This window comes from Leiobunum rupestre, chromosome 6, assembly GCF_980474605.1.
Source record: "Leiobunum rupestre chromosome 6, qqLeiRupe1.1.hap1, whole genome shotgun sequence".
In the NCBI taxonomy this organism is placed as follows: domain Eukaryota; kingdom Metazoa; phylum Arthropoda; class Arachnida; order Opiliones; family Sclerosomatidae; genus Leiobunum; species Leiobunum rupestre.
Window position 1 is genome coordinate 54,390,792 of NC_143389.1, and position 10,000 is coordinate 54,400,791.

General features: G+C 45.1%; 18 non-coding genes across 18 annotated transcripts; all 18 read right to left on the reverse strand.

Moving 5' to 3' along the window:
- Positions 1–550: 550 nt before the first annotated feature.
- On the reverse strand, positions 551–623 carry TRNAV-CAC (transfer RNA valine (anticodon CAC)). The gene has a single exon. It is a non-coding gene; the product is annotated as a tRNA-Val (tRNA).
- Positions 624–959: 336 nt separating this feature from the next.
- Positions 960–1,032, reverse strand: TRNAV-CAC (transfer RNA valine (anticodon CAC)). Its single transcript has one exon. It is a non-coding gene; the product is annotated as a tRNA-Val (tRNA).
- Positions 1,033–1,368: 336 nt separating this feature from the next.
- TRNAV-CAC (transfer RNA valine (anticodon CAC)) lies at positions 1,369–1,441 on the reverse strand. Its single transcript has one exon. It is a non-coding gene; the product is annotated as a tRNA-Val (tRNA).
- A 1,135-nt stretch (positions 1,442–2,576) lies between these two features.
- TRNAV-CAC (transfer RNA valine (anticodon CAC)) lies at positions 2,577–2,649 on the reverse strand. The gene has a single exon. It is a non-coding gene; the product is annotated as a tRNA-Val (tRNA).
- Positions 2,650–2,985: 336 nt separating this feature from the next.
- Positions 2,986–3,058, reverse strand: TRNAV-CAC (transfer RNA valine (anticodon CAC)). Its single transcript has one exon. It is a non-coding gene; the product is annotated as a tRNA-Val (tRNA).
- A 336-nt stretch (positions 3,059–3,394) lies between these two features.
- Positions 3,395–3,467, reverse strand: TRNAV-CAC (transfer RNA valine (anticodon CAC)). The gene has a single exon. It is a non-coding gene; the product is annotated as a tRNA-Val (tRNA).
- A 1,544-nt stretch (positions 3,468–5,011) lies between these two features.
- On the reverse strand, positions 5,012–5,084 carry TRNAV-CAC (transfer RNA valine (anticodon CAC)). Its single transcript has one exon. It is a non-coding gene; the product is annotated as a tRNA-Val (tRNA).
- A 176-nt stretch (positions 5,085–5,260) lies between these two features.
- TRNAD-GUC (transfer RNA aspartic acid (anticodon GUC)) lies at positions 5,261–5,332 on the reverse strand. The gene has a single exon. It is a non-coding gene; the product is annotated as a tRNA-Asp (tRNA).
- Positions 5,333–5,405: 73 nt separating this feature from the next.
- TRNAV-CAC (transfer RNA valine (anticodon CAC)) lies at positions 5,406–5,478 on the reverse strand. The gene has a single exon. It is a non-coding gene; the product is annotated as a tRNA-Val (tRNA).
- A 1,555-nt stretch (positions 5,479–7,033) lies between these two features.
- TRNAV-CAC (transfer RNA valine (anticodon CAC)) lies at positions 7,034–7,106 on the reverse strand. Its single transcript has one exon. It is a non-coding gene; the product is annotated as a tRNA-Val (tRNA).
- A 336-nt stretch (positions 7,107–7,442) lies between these two features.
- Positions 7,443–7,515, reverse strand: TRNAV-CAC (transfer RNA valine (anticodon CAC)). Its single transcript has one exon. It is a non-coding gene; the product is annotated as a tRNA-Val (tRNA).
- Positions 7,516–7,850: 335 nt separating this feature from the next.
- TRNAV-CAC (transfer RNA valine (anticodon CAC)) lies at positions 7,851–7,923 on the reverse strand. Its single transcript has one exon. It is a non-coding gene; the product is annotated as a tRNA-Val (tRNA).
- Positions 7,924–8,259: 336 nt separating this feature from the next.
- On the reverse strand, positions 8,260–8,332 carry TRNAV-CAC (transfer RNA valine (anticodon CAC)). The gene has a single exon. It is a non-coding gene; the product is annotated as a tRNA-Val (tRNA).
- A 176-nt stretch (positions 8,333–8,508) lies between these two features.
- Positions 8,509–8,580, reverse strand: TRNAD-GUC (transfer RNA aspartic acid (anticodon GUC)). The gene has a single exon. It is a non-coding gene; the product is annotated as a tRNA-Asp (tRNA).
- A 73-nt stretch (positions 8,581–8,653) lies between these two features.
- Positions 8,654–8,726, reverse strand: TRNAV-CAC (transfer RNA valine (anticodon CAC)). The gene has a single exon. It is a non-coding gene; the product is annotated as a tRNA-Val (tRNA).
- A 336-nt stretch (positions 8,727–9,062) lies between these two features.
- On the reverse strand, positions 9,063–9,135 carry TRNAV-CAC (transfer RNA valine (anticodon CAC)). The gene has a single exon. It is a non-coding gene; the product is annotated as a tRNA-Val (tRNA).
- Positions 9,136–9,470: 335 nt separating this feature from the next.
- TRNAV-CAC (transfer RNA valine (anticodon CAC)) lies at positions 9,471–9,543 on the reverse strand. The gene has a single exon. It is a non-coding gene; the product is annotated as a tRNA-Val (tRNA).
- Positions 9,544–9,879: 336 nt separating this feature from the next.
- TRNAV-CAC (transfer RNA valine (anticodon CAC)) lies at positions 9,880–9,952 on the reverse strand. Its single transcript has one exon. It is a non-coding gene; the product is annotated as a tRNA-Val (tRNA).
- Between the last annotated feature and the right edge of the window lie 48 nt (positions 9,953–10,000).

The following is a 10,000-nucleotide window of genomic DNA, read 5'->3' on the forward strand; positions in this document are numbered from 1 at the left end:
GAACCCCGGTCTCCCGCGTGACAGGCGGGGATACTCACCACTATACTACCGAGGACCCGAAAGGAACACTTTTAGAATTTTTTAAAAATTTGTAGAAAACTCCGAATATTTCGTTCTAACACAAGCCAAAAGAAAACCATTCTGTAGCTACCACGGCTCGAACTTGGGACCTTCCGCGTGTGAGGCGGACGTGATAACCACTACACCATAGATACGCCAATAGACGGATTATAAACGGAGGAAAATTGTCTAGGAGAAAGAATTGCAATTTAACCAAGGCCCGAAACCGTGTTTTTTTTTTCCAAACGGACGCTTTTGTTATCGTGATGAAACAGAATCGCTGACACCAAAATGCCTCTCTGCCATCTTTTAAAAATGCAGCTAGCTATGCCTCCCCGGCGGGGAATCGAACCCCGGTCTCCCGCGTGACAGGCGGGGATACTCACCACTATACTACCGAGGACCCGAAAGTAGCACTTTTTGAATTTTTTAAAAATTTTTAGCAAACTCCGAATATTTCGTTCTAACACAAGCCAAAAGAAAATCATTCTGTATCTACCAGGGCTCGAACTTGGGACCTTCCGCGTGTGAGGCGGACGTGATAACCACTACACCATAGATACGCCAATAGCCGGATTATAAACGGAGGAAAATCGTCTAGGAGAAAGAATTGCAATTTAACCAAGGCCCGAAACCGTGTACTTTTTTTCCAAACGGACGCTTTTGTTATCGTGATGAAACAGAATCGCTGACACCAAAATGCCTCTCTGCCATCTTTTAAAAATGCAGCTAGCTCTGCCTCCCCGGCGGGGAATCGCACCCCGGTCTCCCGCGTGACAGGCGGGGATACTCACCACTATACTACCGAGGACCGGAAAGTAGCAATTTTTAGAATTTTTTAAAAATTTGTAGAAAACTCCGAATATTTCTTTCTAACACAAGCCAAAAGAAAAATATTCTGTATCTACCAGGGCTCGAACTTGGCACCTTCCGCGTGTGAGGCGGACGTGATAACCACTACACCATAGATACGCCAACAGCCGGATTATAAATGGAGGAAAATCGTCTAGGAGAAAGAATTGCAATTTAACCAAGGCCCGAAACCGTGTACTTTTTTTCCAAACGGACGCTTTTGTTATCGTGATGAAACAGAATCGCTGACACCAAAATGCCTCTCTGCCATCTTTTAAAAATGCAGCTAGCTCTGCCTCCCCGGCGGGGAATCGAACCCCGGTCTCCCGCGTGACAGGCGGGGATACTCACCACTATACTACCGAGGACCGGAAAGTAGCAATTTTTTGAATTTTTTAAAAATTTGTAGAAAACTCCGAATATTTCTTTCTAACACAAGCCAAAAGAAAAATATTCTGTATCTACCAGGGCTCGAACTTGGGACCTTCCGCGTGTGAGGCGGACGTGATAACCACTACACCATAGATACGCCAATAGCCGGATTATAAACGGAGGAAAATCGTCTAGGAGAAAGAATTGCAATTTAACCAAGGCCCGAAACCGTGTACTTTTTTTCCAAACGGACGCTTTTGTTATCGTGATGAAACAGAATCGCTGACACCAAAATGCCTCTCTGCCATCTTTTAAAAATGCAGCTAGCTATGCCTCCCCGGCGGGGAATCGAACCCCGGTCTCCCGCGTGACAGGCGGGGATACTCACCACTATACTACCGAGGACCCGAAAGATTTTTAAAAATTTTTAGAAAACTCCGAATATTTCGTTCTAACACAAGCCAAAAGAAAACCATTCGGTATCTACCAGGGCTCGAACTTGGGACCTTCCGCGTGTGAGGCGGACGTTATAACCACTACATCATAGATACGCCAATAGCCGGATTATAAACGGAGGAAAATCGTCTAGGAGAAAGAATTGCAATTTAACTAAGGCCCGAAACCGTGTACTTTTTTTCCAAACAGACGCTTTTGTTATCGTGATAAAAAAAAAACAGACACCAAAATGCCTCTCTGTCATCTTTTAAAAATGCAGCTAGTTACGCCTCCCCGGCGGGGAATCGAACCCCGGTCTCCCGCGTGACAGGCGGGGATACTCACCACCATACTACCGAGGACCCGAAAGGAACACTTTTAGAATTTTTTAAAAATTTGTAGAAAACTCCGAATATTTCGTTCTAACACAAGCCAAAAGAAAACCATTCTGTAGCTACCACGGCTCGAACTTGGGACCTTCCGCGTATGAGGCGGACGTGATAACCACTACACCATAGATACGCCAATAGACGGATTATAAACGGAGGAAAATTGTCTAGGAGAAAGAATTGCAATTTAACCAAGGCCCGAAACCGTGTTTTTTTTTTCCAAACGGACGCTTTTGTTATCGTGATGAAACAGAATCGCTGACACCAAAATGCCTCTCTGCCATCTTTTAAAAATGCAGCTAGCTATGCCTCCCCGGCGGGGAATCGAACCCCGGTCTCCCGCGTGACAGGCGGGGATACTCACCACTATACTACCGAGGACCCGAAAGTAGCACTTTTTGAAATTTTTAAAAATTTTTAGCAAACTCCGAATATTTCGTTCTAACACAAGCCAAAAGAAAATCATTCTGTATCTACCAGGGCTCGAACTTGGGACCTTCCGCGTGTGAGGCGGACGTGATAACCACTACACCATAGATACGCCAATAGCCGGATTATAAACGGAGGAAAATCGTCTAGGAGAAAGAATTGCAATTTAACCAAGGCCCGAAACCGTGTACTTTTTTTCCAAACGGACGCTTTTGTTATCGTGATGAAACAGAATCGCTGACACCAAAATGCCTCTCTGCCATCTTTTAAAAATGCAGCTAGCTCTGCCTCCCCGGCGGGGAATCGCACCCCGGTCTCCCGCGTGACAGGCGGGGATACTCACCACTATACTACCGAGGACCGGAAAGTAGCAATTTTTAGAATTTTTTAAAAATTTGTAGAAAACTCCGAATATTTCTTTCTAACACAAGCCAAAAGAAAAATATTCTGTATCTACCAGGGCTCGAACTTGGCACCTTCCGCGTGTGAGGCGGACGTGATAACCACTACACCATAGATACGCCAACAGCCGGATTATAAATGGAGGAAAATCGTCTAGGAGAAAGAATTGCAATTTAACCAAGGCCCGAAACCGTGTACTTTTTTTCCAAACGGACGCTTTTGTTATCGTGATGAAACAGAATCGCTGACACCAAAATGCCTCTCTGCCATCTTTTAAAAATGCAGCTAGCTCTGCCTCCCCGGCGGGGAATCGAACCCCGGTCTCCCGCGTGACAGGCGGGGATACTCACCACTATACTACCGAGGACCGGAAAGTAGCAATTTTTTGAATTTTTTAAAAATTTGTAGAAAACTCCGAATATTTCTTTCTAACACAAGCCAAAAGAAAAATATTCTGTATCTACCAGGGCTCGAACTTGGGACCTTCCGCGTGTGAGGCGGACGTGATAACCACTACACCATAGATACGCCAATAGCCGGATTATAAACGGAGGAAAATCGTCTAGGAGAAAGAATTGCAATTTAACCAAGGCCCGAAACCGTGTACTTTTTTTCCAAACGGACGCTTTTGTTATCGTGATGAAACAGAATCGCTGACACCAAAATGCCTCTCTGCCATCTTTTAAAAATGCAGCTAGCTATGCCTCCCCGGCGGGGAATCGAACCCCGGTCTCCCGCGTGACAGGCGGGGATACTCACCACTATACTACCGAGGACCCGAAAGATTTTTAAAAATTTTTAGAAAACTCCGAATATTTCGTTCTAACACAAGCCAAAAGAAAACCATTCGGTATCTACCAGGGCTCGAACTTGGGACCTTCCGCGTGTGAGGCGGACGTTATAACCACTACATCATAGATACGCCAATAGCCGGATTATAAACGGAGGAAAATCGTCTAGGAGAAAGAATTGCAATTTAACTAAGGCCCGAAACCGTGTACTTTTTTTCCAAACAGACGCTTTTGTTATCGTGATAAAAAAAAAACAGACACCAAAATGCCTCTCTGTCATCTTTTAAAAATGCAGCTAGTTACGCCTCCCCGGCGGGGAATCGAACCCCGGTCTCCCGCGTGACAGGCGGGGATACTCACCACCATACTACCGAGGACCCGAAAGGAACACTTTTAGAATTTTTTAAAAATTTGTAGAAAACTCCGAATATTTCGTTCTAACACAAGCCAAAAGAAAACCATTCTGTAGCTACCACGGCTCGAACTTGGGACCTTCCGCGTATGAGGCGGACGTGATAACCACTACACCATAGATACGCCAATAGACGGATTATAAACGGAGGAAAATTGTCTAGGAGAAAGAATTGCAATTTAACCAAGGCCCGAAACCGTGTTTTTTTTTTCCAAACGGACGCTTTTGTTATCGTGATGAAACAGAATCGCTGACACCAAAATGCCTCTCTGCCATCTTTTAAAAATGCAGCTAGCTATGCCTCCCCGGCGGGGAATCGAACCCCGGTCTCCCGCGTGACAGGCGGGGATACTCACCACTATACTACCGAGGACCCGAAAGTAGCACTTTTTGAAATTTTTAAAAATTTTTAGCAAACTCCGAATATTTCGTTCTAACACAAGCCAAAAGAAAATCATTCTGTATCTACCAGGGCTCGAACTTGGGACCTTCCGCGTGTGAGGCGGACGTGATAAGCACTACACCATAGATACGCCAATAGCCGGATTATAAACGGAGGAAAATCGTCTAGGAGAAAGAATTGCAATTTAACCAAGGCCCGAAACCGTGTACTTTTTTTCCAAACGGACGCTTTTGTTATCGTGATGAAACAGAATCGCTGACACCAAAATGCCTCTCTGCCATCTTTTAAAAATGCAGCTAGCTCTGCCTCCCCGGCGGAGAATCGCACCCCGGTCTCCCGCGTGACAGGCGGGGATACTCACCACTATACTACCGAGGACCGGAAAGTAGCAATTTTTAGAATTTTTTAAAAATTTGTAGAAAACTCCGAATATTTCTTTCTAACACAAGCCAAAAGAAAAATATTCTGTATCTACCAGGGCTCGAACTTGGCACCTTCCGCGTGTGAGGCGGACGTGATAACCACTACACCATAGATACGCCAACAGCCGGATTATAAATGGAGGAAAATCGTCTAGGAGAAAGAATTGCAATTTAACCAAGGCCCGAAACCGTGTACTTTTTTTCCAAACGGACGCTTTTGTTATCGTGATGAAACAGAATCGCTGACACCAAAATGCCTCTCTGCCATCTTTTAAAAATGCAGCTAGCTATGCCTCCCCGGCGGGGAATCGAACCCCGGCCTCCCGCGTGACAGGCGGGGATACTCACCACTATACTACCGAGGACCCGAAAGTTTTTTAAAAATTTTTAGAAAACTCCGAATATTTCGTTCAAACAAAAGCCAAAAGAAAACCATTCGGTATCTACCAGGGCTCGAACTTGGGACCTTCCGCGTGTGAGGCGGACGTGATAACCACTACACCATAGATACGCCAAAAGCCGGATTATAAACGGAGGAAAATCGTCTAGGAGAAAGAATTGCAATTTAACCAAGGCCCGAAACCGTGTACTTTTTTTCCAAACGGACGCTTTTGTTATCGTGATGAAACAGAATCGCTGACACCAAAATGCCTCTCTGCCATCTTTTAAAAATGCAGCTAGCTATGCCTCCCCGGCGGGGAATCGAACCCCGGTCTCCCGCGTGACAGGCGGGGATACTCACCACTATACTACCGAGGACCCGAAAGTAGCACTTTTTGAATTTTTTAAAAATTTTTAGAAAACTCCGAATATTTCGTTCTAACACAAGCCAAAAGAAAACCATTCGGTATCTACCAGGGCTCGAACTTGGGACCTTCCGCGTGTGAGGCGGACGTGATAACCACTACATCATAGATACGCCAATAGCCGGATTATAAACGGAGGAAAATCGTCTAGGAGAAAGAATTGCAATTTAACTAAGGCCCGAAACCGTGTACTTTTTTTCCAAACAGACGCTTTTGTTATCGTGATAAAAAAAAAACAGACACCAAAATGCCTCTCTGCCATCTTTTAAAAATGCAGCTAGTTATGCCTCCCCGGCGGGGAATCGAACCCCGGTCTCCCGCGTGACAGGCGGGGATACTCACCACTATACTACCGAGGACCCGAAAGGAACACTTTTTGAATTTTTTAAAAATTTTTAGAAAACTCCGAATATTTCGTTCTAACACAAGCCAAAAGAAAACCATTCGGTATCTACCAGGGCTCGAACTTGGGACCTTCCGCGTGTGAGGCGGACGTGATAACCACTACATCATAGATACGCCAATAGCCGGATTATAAACGGAGGAAAATCGTCTAGGAGAAAGAATTGCAATTTAACTAAGGCCCGAAACCGTGTACTTTTTTTCCAAACAGACGCTTTTGTTATCGTGATAAAAAAAAAACAGACACCAAAATGCCTCTCTGCCATCTTTTAAAAATGCAGCTAGTTATGCCTCCCCGGCGGGGAATCGAACCCCGGTCTCCCGCGTGACAGGCGGGGATACTCACCACTATACTACCGAGGACCCGAAAGGAACACTTTTAGAATTTTTTAAAAATTTGTAGAAAACTCCGAATATTTCGTTCTAACACAAGCCAAAAGAAAACCATTCTGTATCTACCACGGCTCGAACTTGGGACCTTCCGCGTGTGAGGCGGACGTGATAACCACTACACCATAGATACGCCAATAGAAGGATTATAAACGGAGGAAAATTGTCTAGGAGAAAGAATTGCAATTTAACCAAGGCCCGAAACCGTGTTTTTTTTTTCCAAACGGACGCTTTTGTTATCGTGATGAAACAGAATCGCTGACACCAAAATGCCTCTCTGCCATCTTTTAAAAATGCAGCTAGCTATGCCTCCCCGGCGGGGAATCGAACCCCGGTCTCCCGCGTGACAGGCGGGGATACTCACCACTATACTACCGAGGACCCGAAAGTAGCACTTTTTGAATTTTTTAAAAATTTTTAGCAAACTCCGAATATTTCGTTCTAACACAAGCCAAAAGAAAATCATTCTGTATCTACCAGGGCTCGAACTTGGGACCTTCCGCGTGTGAGGCGGACGTGATAACCACTACACCATAGATACGCCAATAGCCGGATTATAAACGGAGGAAAATCGTCTAGGAGAAAGAATTGCAATTTAACCAAGGCCCGAAACCGTGTACTTTTTTTCCAAACGGACGCTTTTGTTATCGTGATGAAACAGAATCGCTGACACCAAAATGCCTCTCTGCCATCTTTTAAAAATGCAGCTAGCTCTGCCTCCCCGGCGGGGAATCGCACCCCGTTCTCCCGCGTGACAGGCGGGGATACTCACCACTATACTACCGAGGACCGGAAAGTAGCAATTTTTAGAATTTTTTAAAAATTTGTAGAAAACTCCGAATATTTCTTTCTAACACAAGCCAAAAGAAAAATATTCTGTATCTACCAGGGCTCGAACTTGGCACCTTCCGCGTGTGAGGCGGACGTGATAACCACTACACCATAGATACGCCAACAGCCGGATTATAAATGGAGGAAAATCGTCTAGGAGAAAGAATTGAAATTTAACCAAGGCCCGAAACCGTGTACTTTTTTTCCAAACGGACGCTTTTGTTATCGTGATGAAACAGAATCGCTGACACCAAAATGCCTCTCTGCCATCTTTTAAAAATGCAGCTAGCTATGCCTCCCCGTCGGGGAATCGAACCCCGGTCTCCCGCGTGACAGGCGGGGATACTCACCACTATACTACCGAGGACCCGAAAGTAGCACTTTTTGAAATTTTTAAAAATTTTTAGAAAACTCCGAATATTTCGTTCTAACACAAGCCAAAAGAAAACCATTCTGTATCTACCAGGGCTCGAACTTGGGACCTTCCGCGTGTGAGGCGGACGTGATAACCACTACACCATAGATACGCCAATAGCCGGATTATAAACGGAGGAAAATCGTCTAGGAGAAAGAATTGCAATTTAACCAAGGCCCGAAACCGTGTACTTTTTTTCCAAACGGACGCTTTTGTTATCGTGATGAAACAGAATCGCTGACACCAAAATGCCTCTCTGCCATCTTTTAAAAATGCAGCTAGCTCTGCCTCCCCGGCGGGGAATCGCACCCCGGTCTCCCGCGTGACAGGCGGGGATACTCACCACTATACTACCGAGGACCGGAAAGTAGCAATTTTTAGAATTTTTTAAAAATTTGTAGAAAACTCCGAATATTTCTTTCTAACACAAGCCAAAAGAAAAATATTCTGTATCTACCAGGGCTCGAACTTGGCACCTTCCGCGTGTGAGGCGGACGTGATAACCACTACACCATAGATACGCCAACAGCCGGATTATAAATGGAGGAAAATCGTCTAGGAGAAAGAATTGCAATTTAACCAAGGCCCGAAACCGTGTACTTTTTTTCCAAACGGACGCTTTTGTTATCGTGATGAAACAGAATCGCTGACACCAAAATGCCTCTCTGCCATCTTTTAAAAATGCAGCTAGCTATGCCTCCCCGGCGGGGAATCGAACCCCGGCCTCCCGCGTGACAGGCGGGGATACTCACCACTATACTACCGAGGACCCGAAAGTTTTTTAAAAATTTTTAGAAAACTCCGAATATTTCGTTCAAACAAAAGCCAAAAGAAAACCATTCGGTATCTACCAGGGCTCGAACTTGGGACCTTCCGCGTGTGAGGCGGACGTGATAACCACTACACCATAGATACGCCAAAAGCCGGATTATAAACGGAGGAAAATCGTCTAGGTGAAAGAATTGCAATTTAACCAAGGCCCGAAACCGTGTACTTTTTTTCCAAACGGACGCTTTTGTTATCGTGATGAAACAGAATCGCTGACACCAAAATGCCTCTCTGCCATCTTTTAAAAATGCAGCTAGCTCTGCCTCCCCGGCGGGGAATCGCACCCCGTTCTCCCGCGTGACAGGCGGGGATACTCACCACTATACTACCGAGGACCGGAAAGTAGCAATTTTTAGAATTTTTTAAAAATTTGTAGAAAACTCCGAATATTTCTTTCTAACACAAGCCAAAAGAAAAATATTCTGTATCTACCAGGGCTCGAACTTGGCACCTTCCGCGTGTGAGGCGGACGTGATAACCACTACACCATAGATACGCCAACAGCCGGATTATAAATGGAGGAAAATCGTCTAGGAGAAAGAATTGCAATTTAACCAAGGCCCGAAACCGTGTACTTTTTTTCCAAACGGACGCTTTTGTTATCGTGATGAAACAGAATCGCTGACACCAAAATGCCTCTCTGCCATCTTTTAAAAATGCAGCTAGCTATGCCTCCCCGTCGGGGAATCGAACCCCGGTCTCCCGCGTGACAGGCGGGGATACTCACCACTATACTACCGAGGACCCGAAAGTAGCACTTTTTGAATTTTTTAAAAATTTTTAGAAAACTCCGAATATTTCGTTCTAACACAAGCCAAAAGAAAACCATTCTGTATCTACCAGGGCTCGAACTTGGGACCTTCCGCGTGTGAGGCGGACGTGATAACCACTACACCATAGATACGCCAATAGCCGGATTATAAACGGAGGAAAATCGTCTAGGAGAAAGAATTGCAATTTAACCAAGGCCCGAAACCGTGTACTTTTTTTCCAAACGGACGCTTTTGTTATCGTGATGAAACAGAATCGCTGACACCAAAATGCCTCTCTGCCATCTTTTAAAAATGCAGCTAGCTCTGCCTCCCCGGCGGGGAATCGCACCCCGGTCTCCCGCGTGACAGGCGGGGATACTCACCACTATACTACCGAGGACCGGAAAGTAGCAATTTTTAGAATTTTTTAAAAATTTGTAGAAAACTCCGAATATTTCTTTCTAACACAAGCCAAAAGAAAAATATTCTGTATCTACCAGGGCTCGAACTTGGCACCTTCCGCGTGTGAGGCGGACGTGATAACCACTACACCATAGATACGCCAACAGCCGGATTATAAATGGAGGAAAATCGTCTAGGAGAAAGAAT